The sequence below is a fragment of the Puma concolor genome, chromosome E2 (genome assembly GCF_028749965.1).
Source record: "Puma concolor isolate L17-30 chromosome E2, mPumCon1.1.hap2, whole genome shotgun sequence".
NCBI lineage: Eukaryota > Metazoa > Chordata > Mammalia > Carnivora > Felidae > Puma > Puma concolor.
The window spans coordinates 58244600-58268870 of record NC_141681.1 but is presented as its reverse complement, the minus strand read 5'-3'; the positions used below and the strand labels follow the sequence as shown (position 1 = coordinate 58268870).

General features: G+C 40.9%; 3 protein-coding genes across 10 annotated transcripts in view; 1 reads left to right on the top strand and 2 right to left on the bottom strand.

Moving 5' to 3' along the window:
- Window positions 1–24271, top strand: part of LOC112850903 (uncharacterized) — a 212892-nt gene that overhangs the window by 146150 nt on the left and 42471 nt on the right. The window lies entirely within an intron of this gene.
- Window positions 1–24271, bottom strand: part of LOC147573822 (KRAB domain-containing protein 5-like) — a 161288-nt gene that overhangs the window by 106393 nt on the left and 30624 nt on the right. The window lies entirely within an intron of this gene.
- Window positions 1–24271, bottom strand: part of LOC147573823 (uncharacterized) — a 33704-nt gene that overhangs the window by 9018 nt on the left and 415 nt on the right. The gene's annotated exons all lie outside the window — the stretch shown is intronic.

Here is a 24271-nt window from a genome sequence, read left to right as displayed (position 1 = left end):
GGTGCTGGGGATCTGGCATATTAGCTGGGGTGGGTAGGCAAGGTGCACGGGAGCAGGAGGGGCAGGCTTAGCTTGCTTCTCCTTAGGTGATCCACTTCAGGAGGGGCCCTGTGGCAGCAGGAGGGAGTCAGATCCACTGCCAGAGGTTTGGCTCCGCAGAAGCACAGAGTTGGGTGTTTGCGCGGAGCAAGCAAGTTCCCTGGCAGGAACTGGTTCCCTTTGGGATTTTGGCTGGGGGATGGGCGGGGGAGATGGCGCTGACCAGCGCCTTTGTTCCCCACCAAACAGCTCTGTCGTTCCCGGGGGCTCAGCAGATCTCCCTCCCTTTGGCCTTCCCGCTTTCCGAGCAGAGCTGTTAACTTATGACCTCCCAGACGCTAAGTCGCGCTTGCTGTCGGAACACACTCCGGCAGTCCAGCCCCTCCGCTTTTGCAAGCCAGAGTCGGGGGCTCTGGGTGGCCAGCGAGACGCCCCTCCGCGCCGGCTCCCTCCCGCCAGTCTGTGGAGCGTGCACCGCCTAGCTGCCCTTCATACCCTCTTCCGTGGGCCTCTCATCTGCGCTTGGCTCCTGAGACTCCGTTCTGCTAATCCTCTGGTGGTTTTCTGGGTTATTTAGGCAGGTGTAGGTGGAATCTAAGTGATCAGCAGGACGCGCGGTGAGCCCAGCGTCCTCCTACGCCGCCATCTTCTTCCCCCCTAAAAATTTATTTTTTAAATAAATGCTTCAAATAATGAAAACATTGAAGTCAACAACATTACACCAAAAGGATCGAGAAAAGGAGGACTCTTAGCTGAAATTTAGTAGGAGAAGAAATAACAAATGGAAATCTGAAATCATTTTATTTAAAAAGATAAATCAGAACTAAATAAAATAGAGACCAGAATAAAAAATAACATAACATTGAAAGTATGCCCAGTTTAACCAGAAAAATAACAAATTGATAATGCTTCAACTATATAAACAATTGTATCCTAACAAGTAACTTAGAAAAGAAATCCTCTGGGGCTGTTGGGTGGCTCAGTCAGTTGGGCATCCAACTTCAGCTCAGGTCCTGATCACAGGGTTAGTGAGTTTGACCCATGGGTCAGGCACTGTGTTCAGAGCTCAGAGTTTAGAGCCTGCTTCTGATTCTGTGTCTCCATCTTTCTCTGCCCCTTCTCTGCCTGCTCTCTCTCTCTTTCTCTCAGAAATAAATGAACATTAAAAAAAATCCACTTAATTCTTAAAAATGTTAGTAAGATTAAATTGTGAACCTTAAACCCACAAATTTAGAAATCTTCTTATAGGTAAAAGAAGAATGAAAGTTGAATTCAGAATCAAAATTCTCTCAGCATAGAAAAGCCCAAGATCACATGCATTCAATGGTCAATTCTAACTGACATTTAAAAAAATAATAACTAAGGGTAATCTTTTCAAAATCCTATAAAGCGTGGAAGATCAGGAACACATTCAAAACTATCCTGTGAGGCCAGCATTACTATGATACCAAGCAGGATAAACACAATACAAGAACAAAAAAGTCTTGTTTGTCTGATAGAAGTATTGCCACTCTGACTTTCTTTTGACATCCGTTGCATGCTATGTGTTTCTTCATTTCCTCATTGTCAATCTGCAGGTGAGTTATGTCTGAATGAGTCTCCTAGAGGAAGCATATAGTTTTTTGTTTTTATCTATTTTGCTACTCCTGGATCTGGAAGTCTGTTTCCTTCCAGGATTACCAAGATTTCTGCTATTATTTCTTGAAAGTAAGATTCTTCCCCCTTTTCTCTTTTTCTTCTGACTGCCATAATACAAATATCATAACATTTGATGGTGTCTCTGAGTTCCCCAAGTCAATACTGTTGCATGATTCTTCTCCTGTCTTTTGCTTAGAGTCATTATTTTTCTTTATTATTTTTCTTCTAGGTGACATAGTCATCCCTCTGTTACTTCTAGCCTGCTGTTCACTGCTAAGCCTGTTTCCAGTCCTTTTTTTTTTTTACTGAAAAAAAAAACTGTTTATTTTTTTGAGAAAGATACAGAGAATGAGAGCAAAGAGACAGAGGGAGAGAGGGAGAGAAAATCCCTCTCAGCCTCCATGCAGTCAATGCAGAGAACAAGTTGGGGATCTGTCTCCCAAACCGTGACCTCATGACCTAAGCCAAAATCAAGAGTTGGATGCTTAATTGAATGACCCACCCAAGTGTCCCTCAATCTTATTCATTGCACTGTTCTTCTCTGGTTCTTTTTTAGTTGTTTTAGCTCCCTGGTAAGGTTCTCACTATTCTTTTTTCAACCCAGAGAGTATCCTTATGAATTTGCCTTCAATTCTCCATCAAGCATGTTACTTATAACTGTCTCACTTAAGTCTCTCTTCACGGCCATATCTTATTCTTTCACTTTGGATAAATTCTTCCATCTTGGCATTTTGTCTAAGGCTCTGCCTTCCTCTGTATGTTAGAAAAGACAGTTAAGTCTCCCATAGATCATTTAGGCCAGTGGTCTGCAGATGCTCTTCTTGACTGCTATGGACAGCATAGGGTCCCTGGCCTGAACGTGGTAAGTCATAGCTAGATGCGCTGCGATCTTCTTGTGAATTGAGACCTGACATCAATTTCACCAGAACTGAGGCCCTGCAGAACTGTTTGGTCAGGAAATGGGGGCAGCAACTTGTGCAGGTCTCTTGGAGCAGGGACCGACCTTACTGAGAATGAAGCAAGCTTGGCAGAGAAGTCCAGTCCCACCAAAGCATAGGGAGGTGGGGGCTTAGTGTAAGGAAGGCAGACATTCAGTGTCCCTAATGAGCAACTTCCTACAGGTTGCTCTGTGTTTATGCTGAGGGGCAGGGGAGAGAAGGAGCTCCAGCTAGGTCTTTAGTTCCTCTACAGATATCTCAGTGAATGTTGTGTGTCCAGGAAGTGCTTCTAGTGCAGTGAATAATCTCCCACCCTGTGGGCTCCAGGCATTCTTCAGATGGTTTTGCAACATTGATTGATCCCAGGATGTTTGCCTGCCTTCTTTCCAGAAAAATAACAGTACCCTCTAGGCTCTATCCCAGCCAAGCTGATGATCTTTAAAACTCCAGACTTTAAGACAGCTGCCAGAGCTCATGAAATTCAGCCCTTCTCATTTTCCCAGCCGATGGTTCTGCGGGAATGTTCTCCTTATGCTTTCACGTGTGTGTTTCTGTCTCACATGACCTTCTCCTTGACCATGGCTCCCTGCTCTGTGCAGCACTGCAATCTTATTCCCCCTAAACCATGCCTTTAAACTTTCTACTGTCTTCAACGTGGCCTCTTCTCTCCCTTAAGTTGGGGACTTTGTTCTGTCAGTGTTTAGACGCACATCTGGGAATTTTGGAATCATTTGCCAGTTATCTAGTCATGTTCATGATATGTGAAGAGCCTAGGGTCCTGCTACTCCGCTGCCATTTTTCTCCACTCTGAACAATCCCTATATATGAAATTCATACACCGTTTACAAATTTGGAGAAGACAAACACAAACATAAAACATAGTTGTGTTTCTTTTTTTTTTTTTAATTTTTTTTTTCAACGTTTTTATTTATTTATGGGACAGACAGAGACAGAGCATGAACGGGGGAGGGGCAGAGAGAGAGGGAGACACAGAATCGGAAACAGGCTCCAGGCTCCGAGCCATCAGCCCAGAGCCTGACGCGGGGCTCGAACTCGCGGACCGCGAGATCGTGACCTGGCTGAAGTCGGACGCTTAACCGACTGCGCCACCCAGGCGCCCCAACATAGTTGTGTTTCTACACAACAAAGAACAATCCCCAAAATATGGATATAATAAATTTATAGTAGCATCGCCAAATATAAAATGCTTACAATTTGACATAATGAAAGAAGTCAAACCTAGTTTACACTATAAAATATTGCGTAGGAATAGAAACAACAAATGGAATCACATCCATGTTCTTGGACTGGAATACTTAATATTATTGAGTTGTCGATAGTACTCAAAGTGCTCTACTCATTTAATGCAATCTCTATCAAAATCCCAAAGTCATTCTTGGCATATCTATTAAAATCCACCCAAACATTCATATGGATATCACAGTGTAACATTCACCCAGAATAAACCCAGAAATGAAAGGCACCTTGGTGGCAAATGCTTCCTAATTTAAACCATATTATGGAAGATGGAGACATAGGAGGGCACTGGGCTCACCTCATCCCGCTGGTCACTTAGATTCCACCCACACCTGCCTAAATAACCCAGAGAGCCACCAGAAGACTAGCAGAATGGCCTCTCCAGAGCCAAGCATAGACAAGAGGCCCACAGAAGAGGAGAGGAAGGGTGGAGAGGTGGTGCAAATTACGCGGACTGGCAAGAGGGAGCCTGGGCAGTGGAGGGGCAGCCCGCCAGGCAAGGCAGAGCCCCCGAAGTCTGGCTTGCAAAAGCAGAGGGCCCGGACTCCATGAGTTCTGACAGCCAATGGGACTTAACATCTGGAATGTTAAAAGTCAACAGCTCTGCTCTCGGCGAGCAGTAGGGTGAGAGGACACCGGAAGGGAGTGTTGTTGAGCCCCAGAAGAGAGAGATCAGCTTGGCAGGGGAACAAAGGCACTGGCAAGCGCCATCTCCCTCTCCCATCCTGCAGTAAAATTCCAAAGGGAACCACTTCCCCTCACTGAACTTGCTTGCACTGTGCAAACACCCAATGCTGTGCTTGTGTGGGTCCATGCTCCTAGGGTCCTGCCTCCCTCTGGTGTTTCAGGACCCCTCCCGCAGGGGACCACCCAAGGCAAAGTGAGCTAAGCCTGCCCCTCCCGCCCCTGTGCACCTTGCAGATCCACCCCAGCTAATACGCCAGATCCCATCAAAGCAGCACCACAAGCCTGACAGTGTGCAATTAGCCCAGACAGGGTCACACCACTCCACAGTGAGTCCTACCCCTGGGAGAGGGGAAGATAAGGTACACACCAGTCTGACTGTGGCCCCAGCAGTGGGCTGGGGACACACATCATGTCTGATTATGGCCCTGCCCACCAACACAAGTTACTCTGGACAGCACAGGGGAAGTGCCCTGCAGTTTGGAGCTACCACACGGACTACCCAAAATGATGAAACGAAAGAATTCCCCTCAAAAGAAACTCCAGGAAGTAGCGACAGGTAACGAATTGATCAAACACTAAGCAATATGACGGAACAAGAATTTAGAATAATAGTCATAAAATTAGTCACTGGGCTTGAAAAAAGCATAGAGGACAGCAAGAATCTATTGCCACAGAGATCAAGGGACTAAGAAATAGTCATGAGGAGCTAAAAAATGCTATAAATGAGGTGCAAAAGAAAATGGAGGTGGCCATAGCACAGATTGAAGAGGCAGAGGAGAGAACAGGTGAACTATAAGATAAAATTATGGGAAAAGAGGAAGCTGAGAAAAAGACAGAGAGAGAGAGAGAGAGAGAGAGCAATTTCTTACTTAACACATCCCCAAAGGCAAGGGAATTAAAAGCAAAAATGAACTATTGGGACCTCATGAAGATAAAAAGCTTCTGCACCGCAAAGGAAACAATCAACAAAACTAAAAGGCAACCAATGGAATGGGAAAAGATATTTGCAAATGACATAATCAGACAAAGGGCTAGTATCCAAAATCTATAAAGAGCTCACCAAACTCCACACCCGAAAAACAAATAAACCAGTGAAGAAATGGGCAGAAAACATGAATAGACACTTCTCTAAAGAAGACATCAGGATGGCCAACAGGCACATGAAAAGATGCTCAACGTCGCTCCTCATCAGGGAAATACAAATCAAAACCACACTCAGATATCACCTCACGCCAGTCAGAGTGGCCAAAATGAACAAATCAGGAGACTATAGATGCTGGAGAGGATGCGGAGAAATGGAAACCCTCTTGCACTGTTGGTGGAAATGCAAATTGGTGCAGCCACTCTGGAATACAGTGTGGAGGTTCCTCAAAAATTAAAAATAGACCTACCCTATGACCCAGCAATAGCACTGCTAGGAATCTACCCAAGGGATACAGGAGTACTGATGCATTGGGGCACTTGTGCCCCAATGTTTATAGCAGCACTCTCAACAATAGCCAAATTATGGAAAGAGCCTAAATGTCCATCAACTGATGAATGGATAAAGAAATTGGGGTATATATACACAATGGAATACTATGTGGCAATGAGAAAGAATGAAATCTGGCCGTTTGTAGCAATGTGGATGGAACTGGAGAGTGTTATGCTATGTGAAATAAGTCATACGGAGAAATACAGATACCATATGTTTTCACTCTTACGTGGATCCTGAGAAAATTAACAGAAGTCCATGGGGGAGGGGAAGAAAAAAAAAAGAGGTTAGAGAGGGAGAGAGCCAAGGTATAAGAGACTGTTAAAAACTGAGAACAAACTGAGAGTTGAGGGGTGGTGGGAGGGAGGGGAGGGTGGGTGATGGGTATTGAGGAGGGCACCTTTTGGGATGAGCACTGAGTGTTGTATGGAAACCAATTTGACAATAAATTTAATAATAAAAAAATAAAAGAATAAAAGGATCGGTCTTCTAAAAAATAAAAATTAAAAAAATAAACCATATTACGAAGCCATAGTTATCAACATAACATCCTTCAGACATAATGACAGGCATAGAATAACGGACAAGTGTTGGTGAGCTAGACCTGACTTCTCCAAAGTTAATGTTTATGACAATGAACTGAAGATTTCATTAAATTCACATTGTGACTTGGATTTCTGGCTGAGGTGTGAGTTTCCATATTTCACTCAAATTGCAAGTGACACTAACATAGTCATTTCAAGAGACATGATTTTAATTCCAAAAGAAAACAAAAAGGGAAAAAAGAAAAGAAAAAAGGAACAAATCATGATGACTTTGAAATTTAAGATTATTGTGGAAAGTACAAATTGTAACCTTGGGAACAATAACCACAATTTTTCTTGAACATTTCTTACACAGTACAAACCATTCTAACACTTTTTCATAAATTCCCCCATGAATCCACGGTGACCAATGAGAACATTAGATGTGATTTTCATCTTTCACAAGAATATCTTGGAAAAACTTTAGTCCTAGTGGAGCTTGAGTTTTAGCTCAGATTGTCTGTCTTTGAATTTGTCTAATGGAACACACTGACCATTATACAGAGGAAACCCTAAAAGAAGGTTCAGAGTAGGTTTCAAAGTGAAAGAGGTAACACAAACACGACTGAACCACAGACCTCATCAACCAAAAGAGCAGAGCAAGGATACAACACAAAATGTGAAAATTACAAATCTAATAAAAAAAACCCAAATGTGATAGAATTAAACTGTTTTGGTCACTGAAACCAAAAAATGTTTTCAGGGGCTTAAAACGCACAGATCTATTTGTGGTGGAAGCTTTTTGTGTCCCCCCAACACACCACAGAGACCAACACTCACATTGATATAACCCACAGTTATTGTTTGTGAATTCCCTAGGGTTTTCAAAGTTCTCGCCCCATTGATCTTTTCTGCTGAATTATATTTTACATATTTAAGACAGTTGCGTATATATGATGCATATGTTTTTTCTAGAGCAACAGAGAGGTGATAAGTAGCAGTCCATCTGTGACATGAGTATAGAATCCAATGGAAACTTTCAGCAGCAAGGCCTGACTGATTTACATTTTCCACTTCCTACACTAGTATCTCCAGCAAACAGGAGAGCTTTAATTTTCTAAAGAGACTAAAAACAACATGACTCACAGAAGCGAATTTCCAGCTTCAATGAGGTGATTTATGCACATCTTTCAGTAAATCCTCCCAAGGAATTTAACGTTACATGGGAAAAAAATATTAACCTATCATGGAGGGATCTTGCAGAGAGCACAGAGAAAATGAAATACAGAGACCCGTAATGATTCACAGTTGTGTCAGGTACCTAGCATTCTTGAAAGGACATATAATAACTGCTGGAAAACACATGTCCAGAGCAGCAAGTAAGTAAATCACAATCTGAAAGTAAACATGAAAACATGTTGACAGGAACCCTAGTCCTCCTGCTGACTGACGTCCTAACTTTTTTTCTTTCAAGGATGATGTTCTTGTATTCCTTCCTGAGAGTACCCAGAGCAAGGTACCTCTCCATACAAACGTTATTCATCCAGTAAGGTAGAAGAGGAACAGGCAGAGTCCCCTACCTCATTTATCTCTAGGAAAGAACAATAAAAACGTGAATCCTTTCGAGGTGGGAGAAAAAGAGAGGGAAGAGGCACACCTCAAGTGGGAACTAACAGGTTGAATCAAGTGTCCACGAAATCCAGCTTGAGTTCAGTCATGGGCACTAAATGTGTTTACAAAATGAAATAAAACCACACAATACTTCTATAATCAGAAGCACACTGCCCCTTCTAGGCTGTAGAACGTAAGCCCCAGATAAAATTCCAGGCCTGCATCACAGGAAATGAACAGTTTCAAAGGATGATTAAACATGGGGAAGAGGACAAAATAGGTGAGCCTAAGGCCCTTCTCTTTCCTCTTTTCATTCAAGCTGCCTCCACCCTTGCATGAAGAATTTGGTCATCCACTTTTATTTCTCCTCCTTCTAGTCACCATGCCAAACATATTCTTGGAAATAGTTGCCTCTTTTACCCAGTAATGCAGGTACAACTGCTTCTGATTGCAATGTTGCATTTCTTAGCTTGGAGACTATAAATTCCATAGCCTTTAAAAATATCAAGTTTTCCCTGTCCTTTTAATAATTCCCACAGCTTCATGCTACAGGATGTCTTGTGTTTTCAACTCAGGTTTCTTCCCAAAATCTCACTTTGACTAAAATGAGCATAGACATGAAGTTTAGTTGCTCTTTGGCATTTTCCCAAAAGGACCCACTTATACAGAACAGCCTTCAGAAGACATGTGCCCATTATTACAGGCACTTTAGGAGAGGAGAGATGAGACAGAGCACATGGCAGGGCAAGCAATTTGAGAAGCTCTCACAGAAATGACTGTTCTTCATGTATCTCCTGGGCTGCTCAGCCAATTAGGACTCCAGACTCCTCTAGATGCTCCTATTCACTTTTCTACTCAGCTACGCACACTCTCCTCTCTCCCATGTCCTACCTGTCCTCCAGCAATTTACCTTTATCTCCATTTTGATAAAGACAAATTAGCCTTCCTAAGTCTGCATCTTACTATGAACACCTAGGAGGAGCATGATTTGGAGAGTAAGTTAGCTTTCATTATAGACAACTTCTTAACAAAATGGTTTAACCTATACATGTACATGTGGATTGGTATCTACTTTGTTTTCTCTTTTTTCTCTTCAAGTATACTTGACTCACAATGTTACATCAGTTCGGTGTACAACTTTGTCATTTGACAACTCTACATGGTTAATTATGCTCACCACAAGCGAGCTACCATCTGTCATCATACACTGCTGTTATAATACCACTGAATGTATTCCCTGTGTTGTATCTTTTATCACCATGACTTATTAATTCCCTAACTGGAAGCCTATCCTTCGCTATCCCATGTACCCATTTTGCCCATTCTCCCTCCCTGTTCCACCATGGTAACCAGATGTTTATGCTTTTGTTGTCCTTTCTTGCCATTTGTAACAATGTACATAGACCTAGAATGTATTCTGCTATGTAACATAAGTCAAAGAATGACTAGTATGTGATATCACATAAATGTACTAATAAATAACAAAACAAATGCACAAACAAGAGGAGAAGCCAACACATGAATATCTACTTTGTTTGATAAAGACCATGGATACTCTCAAGACCTATAAAAATTGCATGATTCCACACATTCCATAAGGTAACAAGCTGGTCTGTAACTATTTTCCAATCCTGGCTGAAGATAGGAGACTCCTAGATCAAGATCTAAGAAGTGTATGGCTCATGACAGCAAACACCATAAACATCTTGATCACTCTAATATCACCTGTCCGCCCCCACCCCCAACTCCTACAGGTAGATGCTGCACATACCATGCGTTTGTGAGACCCTGGGCATAGGAAAACCCGCTATCTTCAAGGAATATCTAGCTCCTTCCAACCAGGTACCATAGAGCTAATCTGAATGCTCTGGAAATCACCCAAAATGCACATTGTAGCACAAGGGATACACTCCTAACCACTCTATAAACATACCAAAATTTGTGCATCCAAAATCATGGCAGACATCTTTTTATCCAAAAGCTATCACTGTGATTTAGATTCCTTTAGAGACAGTGATGAATGGTTGTCTATACTCGTGTTTGGCACTAAAGTCTGTAGAACTTAACCATTCTGCTATGGAAATAGAGGAATAAGCATTCATGTCAGCAAGGAGGCACCTTGTACGTTTTTGAGTTCAAAACTGATATTGAGAATGTAGTCTCATGAGATTTGTAATCACTACTAGAGGCAGAAAAAGATAGAGAACTAACAGAAGTCTCTTCCAAGATGACACTGATGTTAATCCATGTGAAGAAATGACTTGTTCAACCAAATGAAGAGAGCATGCTAGAACATTTTCAGAATACACTGCAATTTGTTAGCCACGTTGGAGGAAAAAAAAATAAAGATAGAAAATCTCTGTCTGTACACAAACCACATAACACGGTTATTTTGAATACATTTCTGATTGAAATTGTAAAGATAATGATATGCTTTGAAAAAGAAAAATATTTGTGCCTGTGGTCTCTACATAAGAGAGGATTTCTAAAAAAGATTTAAAAAAACCCACTAGCCATCAAAAGGAATTATAGAGGACCAACATTTATGTTTCTTGATCTCAGTGGCTTACAGATATGTGATCAGTTTGTGAAATTCCATTGAGATGTTCCTTTATGATCTGCACATGTGACCTCATTGAAAACAACAAACTCCTCATCAAAAAATAGAAGTCAATAGATAAGTATCAATGTACACACGATGACACATTGAAATTAAATGTAGAAAGTAATGTCACACCGTGACTAGATTTTAAAGGCTTGCTTCAAAAAAGGTATGTTTTTATTTCTACCTAAAGCAATATGTTGCTGAGTATACAATGCCCACAGAAATAGAATGATACATAGATCTATTTTCTGAATGTGAATACAGGAAAACACAACAAACAAATAATAAGTAGATAAAGTGTAAGGAAAAAACAAACATGGTAAATCCAAACCCCAATATCTTCAGTAGAATATGAAACATAAATAAACAATATGTTCCTGGTAACACAAAACTTTGCTTGAAGATACTACATTGAAAATTTCCTAGAACTATACCTAAAAGATGATAAAATTGGAAAAATAAACAAAAAACAAAACAAACCATGTAGTCATAACCAATCAAACAAGCAGCAAGGCAATATATCATATAGAATAATCTTTAAAAGGAAGGAGTTTGTCCCTGTATTATTACTGTTATTTTTCAATATCAAGTTACACTCTTTCAATATTCTACTCCATGGATAACAAACAATCTTCGTGTATGTGTGCATATTTATACACACACATACATTTGTATTAAGCATACAAATATAAATACATGTATATATGGAAACCTTTCTTTTCTTAGCTCATAAGACATAAAAACATTCGTCACAAAGGAGTGACATCACAAAAACGGTGACAGAGTTAGTTCCCACTCAGTACTTTTCAGAGTAAGCTCAGCTGCCAACTATTCACATTAGACATCACTGGGGAAATCTCAATACCCCAAAATAACAGGTATTGAAAAGGAATTCTTGTCCTTCCATTGAACCAATGCGAAATGTGAGTAGAACATGCTACCCTACTTTATTTTATTGGTTTCTACAACTGATAGATATCCTCTTCCCACTCAGGTCCAAATGGGTGTAAGGACAGCCCAGGCTGTGAAACATCATAGGGACATCTAGCCTAAAAACTGGGTAGGCTGTTTAGAGCAGAAATATGCTCAGTGCCAGTGACTGGTGACCAGCTTCCCAAGGAATCAGTGCTCTGAACATGGTTCGGAGCATAGACTAGACTCAACACAGGGCTGAGTGGATGTGAGGGAGGTCTCTGCCAGCTGTGGGTCAGGATCCTTGGAAGGTCACCCATCAACAATGGATGAGACCTATGTTGGGCTTATATACCTGGGATGCCAGTGCTTTGAGGAACTACCCACATGCCTTGCTGGTTCTGACTATTAGTGTCCAGTAGCCTTTGCATCTTTAACACCAACTCTATCATGTGACATCTTCAAGCAATGCCCACAATGTTCCCCACTCCATCAACCTCCACAAAACTGGGCCTGGGAAAGTGCAGTTATCTATGGCACCCAACAGCATCTGCTCCACAGTACCACTAGAAAATTGTTTAATCATGAGTAAAGAATCTGACATCCCTCAATCCCAGAAAACCACCCGGCTGGTTCCCAAGTTCCCTTCTAGGTCACATTTGTTCATCACAAGAATTGTCCTATGATCTTGCAGTGATCAAAGAGAGCTTCTTGTCAGAGATTTCATCACATTTCAGGAGTTTTCCATATTTGTTTTTGTAGGATCTATCCTCCTCTCAAAGCATACTATCCTCATGTTTTATTTGTCCTCATAACTCTCTCCATACCAACTGCCTGAAGTAATCCTGTAGACAATTGAGTGTTTTCCTGTTCCTTCCATTTAAGTAGTGATAAGATTGTACTGAAATATTAGAGATGGCTCAATTGATCCAATTAGCAACGATTTCCCATTATATTAAAAAATTCTAGAGGTGCCTGGGTGGTTCAGTCAGTTTAGCACCTGACTTCAGCTCAGGTCATGATCTCATGGTTTGTGAGTTTGAGCCCTGCATCAGGTTCGGTGCTGACAGTGCAAATCCTGCTTGGGGTTCTCTCTCTTCCCTACTCTGTCCCTTCTCCATTCTCTCTTTTTGTCTCCCTAAGATGATGAAATAAACTTAAAATTTTTTGAAAACTATAAGCTACTAAGAAACAAGAAGAGCCTGCATGGCTCTCATGGCAGGGGGAGAATCTATCTAACACAGGAAAAAAAAGTTGTGATGGCTACATCATTGGAATGGAGATGAGGAGACAGACAAACCAGAGCAGATTTGGAAAGAAAATGAGTAAAATTTATCCTTCTATAATTCAGAGTCACTTGTGCAGCCTAGGTCAGATGTCCTTCCCCATAAGAAGAATTTATGCCAATGCTTCAGCCTAGATGTTTTTTTTAACCTCTTATCTTGGGCTGCATCATCACTCTTAACAGAATACTGTTTTCTTCCTATATTTAGAACATCTACTAAGCCCTCAGCACTGTGCATGTTTGTTTCCTTCAAATAAAGGTGAACACAACCCATGACTCATGAATCTCCAAGTTTTCACCTCATCAAATTTTTTCACTAAAGTGAATATCTTGGATGAGGTCACTCCCAAGAAGGGAAAGGAATAGTAACTAAAGAAATCTTATTCAGTGTTCCTCTCCCATTGAGTAGGAAGGAAATGTATCAAATAAATTACATGGAATTTAATATACTCCCTGTAGAATTACTCCATATTCAAATTAACATTTGGACACCACGTCATTTCATGCAAGAGAATCTTAAAATCCCTGAGCCACTCATAGAAGCAAAAGTTCATGAACATTGGAACGTGGAAATAGAATACATTCTACAAGAATATTAACCAGGTAGACAAGACAGGATTTGTATGGGGAGATTCTCAAACCAAGATATGCAGAGATTTAGGAGACATAAATTCATCACCAAAAATGTAAGGAAGTATTCCTGTTTTTATAAATCCATAATATTTTTGGTTGTCAGGAAATTATCAGTTTTGAGATTTAAAATATCCTCATTTCAACAAATATTCCCATTCCTTCTGAAGATCTTGGTTTGCACACACACGCATTCTTCTTCCTTATTAGTGCTGTTATTCCAAAATCCATCTTTAGCTTAACATAATATATTGCATTCTTTGCATTTCAAAACTGTGAAAATCTGGGTTCCATATGCTCACAAAAACTACACTAAAAGAAAAAACAAAACAGAACAAAACACATAGGTTAAGACTTCAAATAGTGACTAAGAATCTGTAGAGAGGTCTTAGATTTGTAGTAAATTTGTTTAATTAGCAGTTGTTAAGTAGAACTGCCGTGCATTATTTTGTGAGCCAAGGATCAATAAACAAAAAAGAAACAATTTACTACTCATAGGCCATGGAGGATGTGTACAATATGTCATGAGGGGCAAGATGTAGAGGTTAAGGTTGAGTGCAGGCAGAGAGAATGTCAGGAACTGGGCAGATGCCTTTTTTGGGGTGCATGGTTGGAGGACTGTGGAGCTCCTGGGCTAAGTCTAGAATGCACAGTTGACCTCAAAATCAGTGGAGAATGGCAGATGCTCTCTGCAGGGGTCCTCTCCAAAGGATGTGCAAGGTGAATGCATATACTGAGAGTGGACACTCTTATACAAATGATGATTAAAGAATTCCTATCAGGAGCTTCTGTTTGCTTATGACTGTGGGGCTCTTATCTAGTGAGTTTGCTACTGGGTGGAGCTAGAGTCAGTTCAAACCCACCTCCTGCAGCCAGCCTGTTTATACAAAATGGATTGCAAGGCAGAAGTATCAGGAAATTGTTCAGCTACATTCTCAATAATACTCTTATATGATCCTTATTAAAAGCTCCTAATGCCCCATCACTTACAAAAAGGAAGGTATAATATGTAAACTTTGGGAAAATTAAGTTCAAGTAATTTGAGGTTTAAGGCCACTGGGCAAAGAGATCATTCGTGATAGCATCCCACTGCTTAAACAAGTACCAATGACTCTTGAATAATGCAGGGGTTCAGTGTACCCACCACCCACGCAGTTGAAAATCCGTGTACAAGTTTGACTCCCCAACACATCAATTTAATAGCCTACTACTGAGAAGAAAAGTAGTCAATTAAAATATACTTCACATTTTATAGGTGTTCATTATGGTATTCCTACCATCAAGGAAATTCATCAAAAGAAAATATTAAGGAAATCAAAAGGAAGAGTACATACATTTACACTACTGTACTATAAATAAATCTTCCTGTAAGTTGGACTCACACAGTTCAAACCCATGTTGTACAAGGGTCAAGTGTACTTTGTGTTCCTGTTTACCTGCAACCTTGATGAAGATGGGGCAGGCTAAGGTTGCATCAGGACACCACTTCTTTCATTATAAATCAGAGTTAACATATTAAAATCCATTCCGGCTTATTAATGAGCATATATTAATTTCAAATGTACTCTTAAGAAACCACTGCAAAATCACTGTATGATCCTTGGTCAAAATGCACATTAAAGTCTTTCAAGAGCCATTCTTTTTCCCCATATGTATTGATTTCTGAGTTGTACTTTCCATGATGTTCGAATTAAGGCTAATTATTGAGTAAAAGTAGATTGATAATCATCTTTCATCCCTTTACAGAAGACTTAGCTATACTTTCCTCAGATATCTGAAAATCTCTTTATTTGAACTACATAACTAATATTCTTCATTTATAATAAATGCTATTATAAAGATACACTCAGATCTTTATGAGCTGCTACTGTATTTTTTCTATACACTAACTGGCAAAATATTTAAATTCAGAATGTTTCTGTCTCACTTGAATGCAAAGAACAATGCCCTGAACACTTCTTGGTGACTGATATCATTGTTATATATCAATCCCAAAAAGCATCCCCATGTAGACTTCCTTCACATGTAGTACCAAACAGTGTTCTTTTTCTTTTTTCTTTTTCTTTTGTTATCATTTGCTTCAGGTACCTTTTTCTTTTTTTATAAAGTTTATTGTCAAATTGGTTTCCATACAACACCCAGTGCTCATCCCAAAAGGTGCCCTCCTCAATACCCATCACCCACCCTCCCACCCCCCATCAACCCTCAGTTTGTTCTCTGTCTTTAAGAGTCTCTTATGCTTTGGCTCTCTCCCACTCTAACCTCTTTTTTTGTTTTCCTTCCCATCCCCCATGGACTTCTGTTAATTTTCTCAGGATCCACATATGAGTGAAACCATATGGTATCTGTCTTTCTCTGTGTGGCTTATTTCACTTAGCATCACACTCTCCAGTTCCATCCATGTTGCTACAAAGGGCCATATTTCATTCTTTCTCCTTGCCATGTAGTACTCCATTGTGTATATAAACCACAATTTTTTTTTAATTTTTTTTTTCAACGTTTATTTATTTTTGGGAGAGAGACAGAGCATAAACGGGGGAGGGGCAGAGAGAGAGGGAGACACAGAATCGGAAACAGGCTCCAGGCTCTGAGACATCAGCCCAGAGCCCCACGCGGGGCTCGAACTCACGGACCGCGAGATCGTGACCTGGCTGAAGTCGGACGCTTAACCGACTGCGCCACCCAGGCGCCCCTTAAACCACAATTTTTTTATCCATTCATCAGTTGATGGACATTTAGGCTCTTTCCATAATTTGGCTATTGTTGAGAGTGCTGCTATAAACATTCGGGTACAAGTGCCCCTATGCATCAGTACTCCTGTATTCCTTGGGTAAATTCCTAGCAGTGCTATTGCTGGGTCATAGGGTAGGTCTATTTTTAATTTTTTTAGGAAACTCCACACTGTATTCCAGAGTGGCTACACCAATTTGCATTCCCACCAACAGTGCAAGAGGGTTCCTGTTTCTCCACATCCTCTCCAGCATCTATAGTCTCCTGATTTGTTCATTTTGGCCACTCTGGCTGGCGTGAGGTGATATCTGAGTGTGGTTTTGATTTGTATTTCCCTGATGAGGAGCGACGTTGAGCATCTTTTCACGTGCCTGTTGGCCATCCGGATGTCTTCATTACAGAAGTGTCTATTCATGTTTTCTGCCCATTTACTCACTGGGTTATTTGTTTTTTGGGTGTGGAGTTTGGTGAGCTCTTTATAGATTTTGGATACTAGCCCTTTGTCTGATATGTCATTTGTAAATATATTTTCCCATTCCATTGGTTGCCTTTTCGTTTTGTTGGTTGCTTCCTTTGCTGTGCAGAAGCTTCTTATCTTCATAAGGTCCCAGTAGTTCATTTTTGTTTTTAATTCCCTTGCCTTTGGAGATGTGTCAAGTAAGAAATTGCTACAGCTGAGGTCAGAGAGGTTTTTTCCTGCTTTCTCCTCTAGGGTTTTGATGGTTTCCTGTCTCACATTCAGGTCCTTTATCCATTTTGAGTTTATTTTTGTGAATGGTGTGAGAAAGTGGTCTAGTTTCAACCTTCTGCATGTTGCTGTCCAGTTCTCCCAGCACCATTTGTTAAAGAGACTTTTTTCCATTGGATATTCTTTCCTGCTTTGTCAAAGATTAGTTGGCCATACGTTTGTGGGTCTAGTTCTGGGGTTTCTATTCTATTCCATTGGTCTATGTGTCTGTTTTTGTGCCAATACCATGCTGTCTTGATGATGACAGCTTTGTAGTAGAGGCTAAAGTCTGGGATTGTGATGCCTCTTGCTTTGGTCTTCTTCTTCAAAATTACTTTGGCTAGGGGCGCCTGGGTGGCGCAGTCGGTTAAGCGTCCGACTTCATCCAGGTCACGGTCTCACGGTCCGTGAGTTCGAGCCCCGCGTCGGGCTCTGGGCTGATGGCTCAGAGCCTGGAGCCTGTTTCCGATTCTGTGTCTCCCTCTCTCTCTGCCCCTCGCCCGTTCATGCTCTGTCTCTCTCTGTCCCCAAAATAAATAAACGTTGAAAAAAAAATTACTTTGGCTATTCGGGGCCTTTTGTGGTTCCATACGAATTTTAGGATTGCTTGTTCTAGTTTGAGAAGAATGCTGGTGCAATTTTGATTGGGATTGCATTGAATGTGTAGATAGCTTTGGGTAGTATTGACATTTTGACAATATTTATTCTTCCAATCCATGAGCAGAGAATGTCTTTCCATTTCTTTATATCTTCTTCAATTTCCTTCATAAGCTTTCTATAGTTTTCAGCATACAGGTCGTTTACATCTTTGGTTAGATTTATTCCTAGGTATTTTATGCTTCTTGGAGCAATTGTGAATGGGATCAGTTTCTTTGTCTTTCTGTTGCTTCATTGTTAGTGTATAAGAATGCAACTGATTTCTGTACATTGATTTTGTATCCTGCAACTTTGCTGAATTCATGTATCAGTTCTAGCAGACTTTTGGTGGAGTCTATCGGATTTTCCATGTATAATATCATGTCATCTGCAAAAAGCGAAAGCTTGACTTCATCTTTGCCAGTTTTGATGCCTTTGATTTCCTTTTGTCGTCTGATTGCTGATGCTAGAACTTCCAACACTATGTTAAACAACAGCGGTGAGAGTGGGCATCCCTGTCGTGTTCCTGATCTCAGGGAAAAAGCTCTCAGTTTTTCCCCATTTAGGATGATGTTAGCTGTGCACTTTTCATAAATGGCTTTTATGATGTTTAAGTATGTTCCTTCTATCCCGACTTTCTCGAGGGTTTTTATTAAGAAAGGGTGCTGAATTTTGTGAAATGCTTTTTCTGCATCGACAGGAACATATGGTTCTTTTCTTTTATTAATGTGATGTATCATGTTTATTGATTTGCAAATGTTGAACCAGCCCTGCAGCCCAGGAATGAATTCTGCTTGACCATGGTGAATAACTCTTTTTATATGCTGTTGAATTAGATTTGCTAGTATCTTATTGAGAATTTTTGCATCCATATTCATCAGGGATATTGGCCTGTAGTTCTCTTTTTTTACTGGGTCTCTGTCTGGTTTAGGAATCAAAGTAATACTGGCTTCATAGAATGAGTCTGGAAGTTTTCCTTCCCTTTCTATTTCTTGGAATAGCTTGAGAAGGATAGGTATTATCTCTGCTTTAAACGTCTGGTAGAACTCCCCTTGGAAGCCATCTGGTCCTGGACTCTTATTTGTTGGGAGATTTTTTGATGACTGATTCAATTTCTTCGCTGGTTATGGGTCTGTTCAAGCTTTCTATTTCCTCCTGATTGAGTTTTGGAAGCATGTGAGTGTTTAGGAATTTGTCCATTTCTTCCAGGTTGTCCAGTTTGTTGGCATATAATTTTTCATAGTATTCCCTGATAATTGTTTGTATCTCTGAGGGGTTGGTTGTAATAATTCCATTTTCATTCATGATTTTATCTATTTGGGTCATCTCCCTTTTCTTTTGAGAAGCCTGGCTAGAGGTTTATCAATTTTGTTTATTTTTTCAAAAAACCAACTCTTGCGGGGCTCCTGGGTGGCTCAGTCGGTTAAGCGTCTGACTTCAGCCAGGTTACGATCTCGCGGTCCGTGAGTTCGAGCCCCGCGTCGGGCTCTGGGCTGATGGCTCAGAGCCTGGAGCCTGTTTCCGATTCTGTGTCTCCCTCTCTCTCTGCCCCTCGCCCGTTCATGCTCTGTCTCTCTCTGTCCCAAAAATAAATAAACGTTGAAAAAATAAATTAAAAAAAAAAAACAAAAACCAACTCTTGGATTCATTGATCTGCTCTACAGGTTTTTTAGATTCTATATTGTTTATTTCTGCTCTGATCTTTAATATTTCTCTTCTTCTGCTGGATTTAGGCTGTCTTTGCTGTTCTGCTTCTATTTCCTTTAGGTGTGCTGTTACATTTTGTATTTGGGATTTTTCTTGTTTCTTGAGATAGGCCTGATTGCAATGTATTTTCCTCTCAGGACTGCCTTCACTGCATCCCAAAGCGTTTGGATTGTTGTATTTTCATTTTCATATATTTGTTTCATGTTCATATATGTTTCCATATATTTTTTAATTTCTTCTCTAATTGCCTGGTTGACCCATTCATTCTTTAGTAGGGTGTTCTTTAACCTCCATGCTTTTGGAGGTTTTCCAGACTTTTTCCTGTGGTTGATTTCAAGCTTCATAGCATTGCGGTCTGAGAGTATGCATGGTATGATTTCAATTCTTGTATACTTATGAAGGGCTGTTTTGTGACCCAGTATGTGATCTATCTTGGAGAATGTTCCATGTGCACTCGAGAAGAAAGTATATTCTGTTGCTTTGGGATGCAGAGTTCTAAATATATCTGTCAAGTCCATCTGATCCAATGTATCATTCAGGGCTCTTGTTTCTTTATTGACCGTGTGTCTAGACGAGCTATCCATTTCTGTAGGTGGAGTGTTAAAGTCCCCTGCAATTACCACATTCTTCTCAATAAGGTTGCTTATGTTTATGAGTAATTGTTTTATATATTTGGTGGCTCCTGTATTCGGCGCATAGACATTTATATTTGTTAGCTCTTCCTGATGGGTAGACCCTGTGATTATTATATAATGCCCTTTTTCATCTCTTGTTAGAGCCTTTAATTTAAAGTCTAGTTTGTCTGATATAAGTATGGCTAGTCCAGCTTTCTTTTGACTTCCAGTGGCATGATAAATAGTTCTCCATCCCCTTACTCTCAATCTAAAGGTGTCCTCAGGGCTAAAATGAGTCTCTTGTATACAGCAAATAGATGGCTCTTGTTTTTTTTATCCATTCTGATACCCTATGTCTTTTGGTTGGCACATTTAGTCCATTTACATTCAGTGTTATTATAGAAAGATATGGGTTTAGAGTCACTGTGATGTCCATAGGTTTCATGCTTGTAGCGATGTCTCTGGTACTTTGTCTCACAGGATCCCCCTTAGGATCTTTTGTAGGGCTGGTTTAGTGGTGACGAATTCCTTCAGTTTTTTTTTTTTTGGGAAGACTTTTATCTCTCCTATTCTCAATGGCAGAGTTGCTGGATAAAGGATTCTCGGCTGCATATCTTTTCTGTTCATCACATTGAAGATTTCCTGCCATTCCTTTCTTGCCTGCCAAGTTTCAGTAGAGAGATCAGTCACGAGTCTTATAGGTCTCCCTTTATATGTTAGAGCACGTTTATCCCTAGCTGCTTTCAGAATTTTCTCTTTATCCTTGTATTTTGCCAGTTTCACTATGATATGTCATGCAGAAGCTCGATTCCAGTTCTGTCTGAAGGGAGTTCTCTGTGCCTCTTGGATATCAGTGCCCTTTTCCTTCCCCAGATCTGGGAAGTTCTCAGCTATTATTTCTTCAAGTACACCTTCAGCACCTTTCCCTCTCTCTCCCTCCTCTGGAATACCAATTATGCGTATATTATTTCTCTTTAGTGCATCACTTAGTTCTCTAATTTTCCCCTTATACTCCTGGATTTTTTTATCTTTTTCTCAGCTTCTTCTTTTTCCATAATTTTATCTTCTAGTTCACCTGTTCTCTCCTCTGCCTCTTCAATCTGAACCGTAGTTGTCTCCATTTTATTTTGCAGCTCATTAATAGCATTTTTTAGCTCCTCCTGGCTATTCCTTAGTCCCTTGATCTCTGTAGCAATAGATTCTCTGCTGTCCTTTATACTGTTTTCAAGCCCAGCGATTAATTTTATGACTATTATTCTAAAATCACTTTCTGTTATATTGTTTAAATCATTTTTGATCAGTTCGTTAGCTGTTGTTATTTTCTGGACGTTTTTCTGAGGGGAATTCTTCCGTTTCGTCATTTTGGGTAGTCCCTGGAATGGTGCGGGACTACGGGACACTTCCCCTGTGCTGTCTTGAATAACTTGCATTGGTGGGCAGGGCCGCAGTCATACCTGATGTCTGCCCCCAGCCCACCGCTGGGGCCACAGTCAGACTGGTGTGGGCCTTCTCTTCCCCTCTCCTAGGGGTGGGATTCACTGTGGGGTGGCATGGCCCATCTGGGCTACTTGCACACACACTGCCAGGCTTGTGGTGCTGGGGATCTGGCGTATTAGCTGGGGTGGATCGGCAAGGTGCACAGGGGTGGGAGGGGCAGGCTCAGCTCGCTTTTCCTTCGTAGTTCTCCTTCCGGAGGGGCCCTGCGGCACTGGGAGGGAGTCAGACCCGCTGGAGGGATGGATCAGCAGAAGCACAGCATTGGGTGTTTGTGCGGTGCAAGCAAGTTCCCTGGCAGGAACTGGTTCCCTTTGGGATTTGGGCTGGGGGATGGGCGAGGGAGATGGCACTGGCGAGTGCCTTTGTTCCCCGCCAAGCTGAGCTCTGTCATCCGGGGCCCAACAACTCTCCCTCCCATTGTCCTCCAGCCCTCCCGTTCTCTGAGCAGAGCTGTTAGCTTATAACCTTCCAGATGTCAAGTCCCGCTTGCTGTGGGAACACACTCCATCTGGGCCCTCCGCTTTTGCCCGCCAGACTCGGGGGCTCTGCTTGGCCGGTTGGCCGCCCCTCTGCCCCGGCTCCCTTCCGCCAGTCCATGGAGTGCACATTGCCTTTTCGCCCTTCCTACCCTCTTCCGTGGGCCTCTCGTCTGCGCTTGGCTCTGGAGATTCCGTTCTGCTAGTCTTCTGGCGGTTTTCTGGGTTATTTAGGCAGGTGTAGATGGAATCTAAGTGATCATCAGGATGCGCGGTGAGCCCAGCATCCTCCTACGCTGCCATCTTCTCAGGTCCCTAACAGTGTTCTTAATCTTCCAAGTAAAAGTAGGTCAGCATGAATTTCCCATCATAAAAGAGGCCCTCGTGTCTGTGAGACAACAGTCAAATCATTTTGCATGACATAAGCAATAAAGCCATAGCATGAGATGATCTATGAGTAAAACTAATAAAATATGCCATGCAGGAGCACCTGGGTGGCTCAGTCAGTTGAGCATCTGACTTCGGCCTAGGTCATGATCTTGCCATTTGTGAGTTCAAGCCCCGCATCTGGCTCTGTGCTGACAGCTCAGAGCCTGGAGCCTGCTTCAGATTCTGTGCCTCCCTTTCTCTCTCTGCCCCTCCCCTGTTCATGCTCTGTTTCTCTCTGTCTCAAAAGTAAATAAACATTAAAAAATTTTTTTTAAAAAATTAATAAAATATGACATGCAAAAAAAACCACACAAAAACCTCAGATATGGTCAATAGAAAAAAAAGAGAATAATTATCCTTCTCCAGATGTCCATTACCCCTTGATCCTTTCAGGCATCTTCAAAATATAGCTGACCATTCAAGAACATGGGTCTAAACAGTGTGCATCCATTTAGACAGAGATTATTTTAAATATAAATCCAATGAACTACTGTATATATGTTTTCATTATAGGTTCCTTAATCTTTTGTTTTCTCAAGCTTCCTTAATTATAACAATACCATTTATAATACGGACAACAAAGCAATGAATGGGGTGATTCACTGGCAATGTTCTAGTTATTTTTATGGAAAAGTAGGTATGGTTTTAAGCTCTGGAGACTCAAGAGATACCCACAGATTTTCCATCGGGGGGGGTGGTTAGGGCCCCATATGCTCACACTGATGTAAGTGTTCTCGGTGTTTAAACTTTGGGTTTTCCTCTAAATAAACACTCTGATTTAGAATCATGTGTGAAAAGTGGTATTGACTTATTGCTTCCTGCTGTGAATTCTGACTTTCTTAGATTTGCCTTTTCATTCCATAGTTTGCCAAATGTCTACATCTGTAAAGTGTTTATCCTTTATAAAGATCCTGGTATTTACTGAAGTGTATGTTAAAACCAAAAGTCCTTCCTCATTCATTACATTTCTAGGGTTCCCGTCCAGTATATTTTCTCTGATGTTAAGTAAGGGTTCAGTTCAGGTCAAGACTGCCAATATTGACATTTGTAAGTCACCTCCTCAGGACATATTATCTCATGTTGAATAGTTTTGCTTACAAACTAAACGCTTCATCACATCCTTTGTATTTGTAGTGTTTCATTCAGTGTGCTCTCCCTGATATTCAGAAAGTTTGTAGTTGGGCTTAACAATTTTGCTCATATTTAAATATTTTTATTTAGCCTTCTCCCCAATATGTATTTCTTTAGGTTGTAAGTTTTTAGTGGTAAGGACTTTGCCTCAGTGTATAAATTTGTTACATTTCTTCCCATTATGAAATCTCTGCTGTTGAGTGAGTTTTGAAGACTAGTTAAAAGCTGTCCCAGAGTTACTACATTTTTAAAAATTCTTTTTGCAGTGTTTTAATCCATGTAGGTACGCAACTATCATAATTTAAAGGATACTGCTTAGTGCTTAGTAATTAATTAGACTGTAAGAAAAATCTCTACCATAAAATTACATCTCTAAGTGATCAGGGTCCTCAGGATCTCTACATTTTTAAGTTTTCTCTCTAGTCAGGATACAATGATGTACAAGAAGATTTGAGCTTACATAGAAGACTTTCTCACATTTCTTACTTTTATACTGGTTCTCTGGAGATGGAGTTCTCTCACGCTTATTAGCATTTCACCCTCAATTCATGTTTTCCCCACACTCATTGCTTTTGTAACTTCTGTCTCCACTATAAACCCCTCAGTAATTACGGAAGCTAGAGTCCTCAACTAAAGGCCTTTGTAACAACACACACATAAATAGTTGCTCCAAATCAAGTGCTGTGTTGTAACTATTGAACAGTGATGTTTGGATAAAACCCTC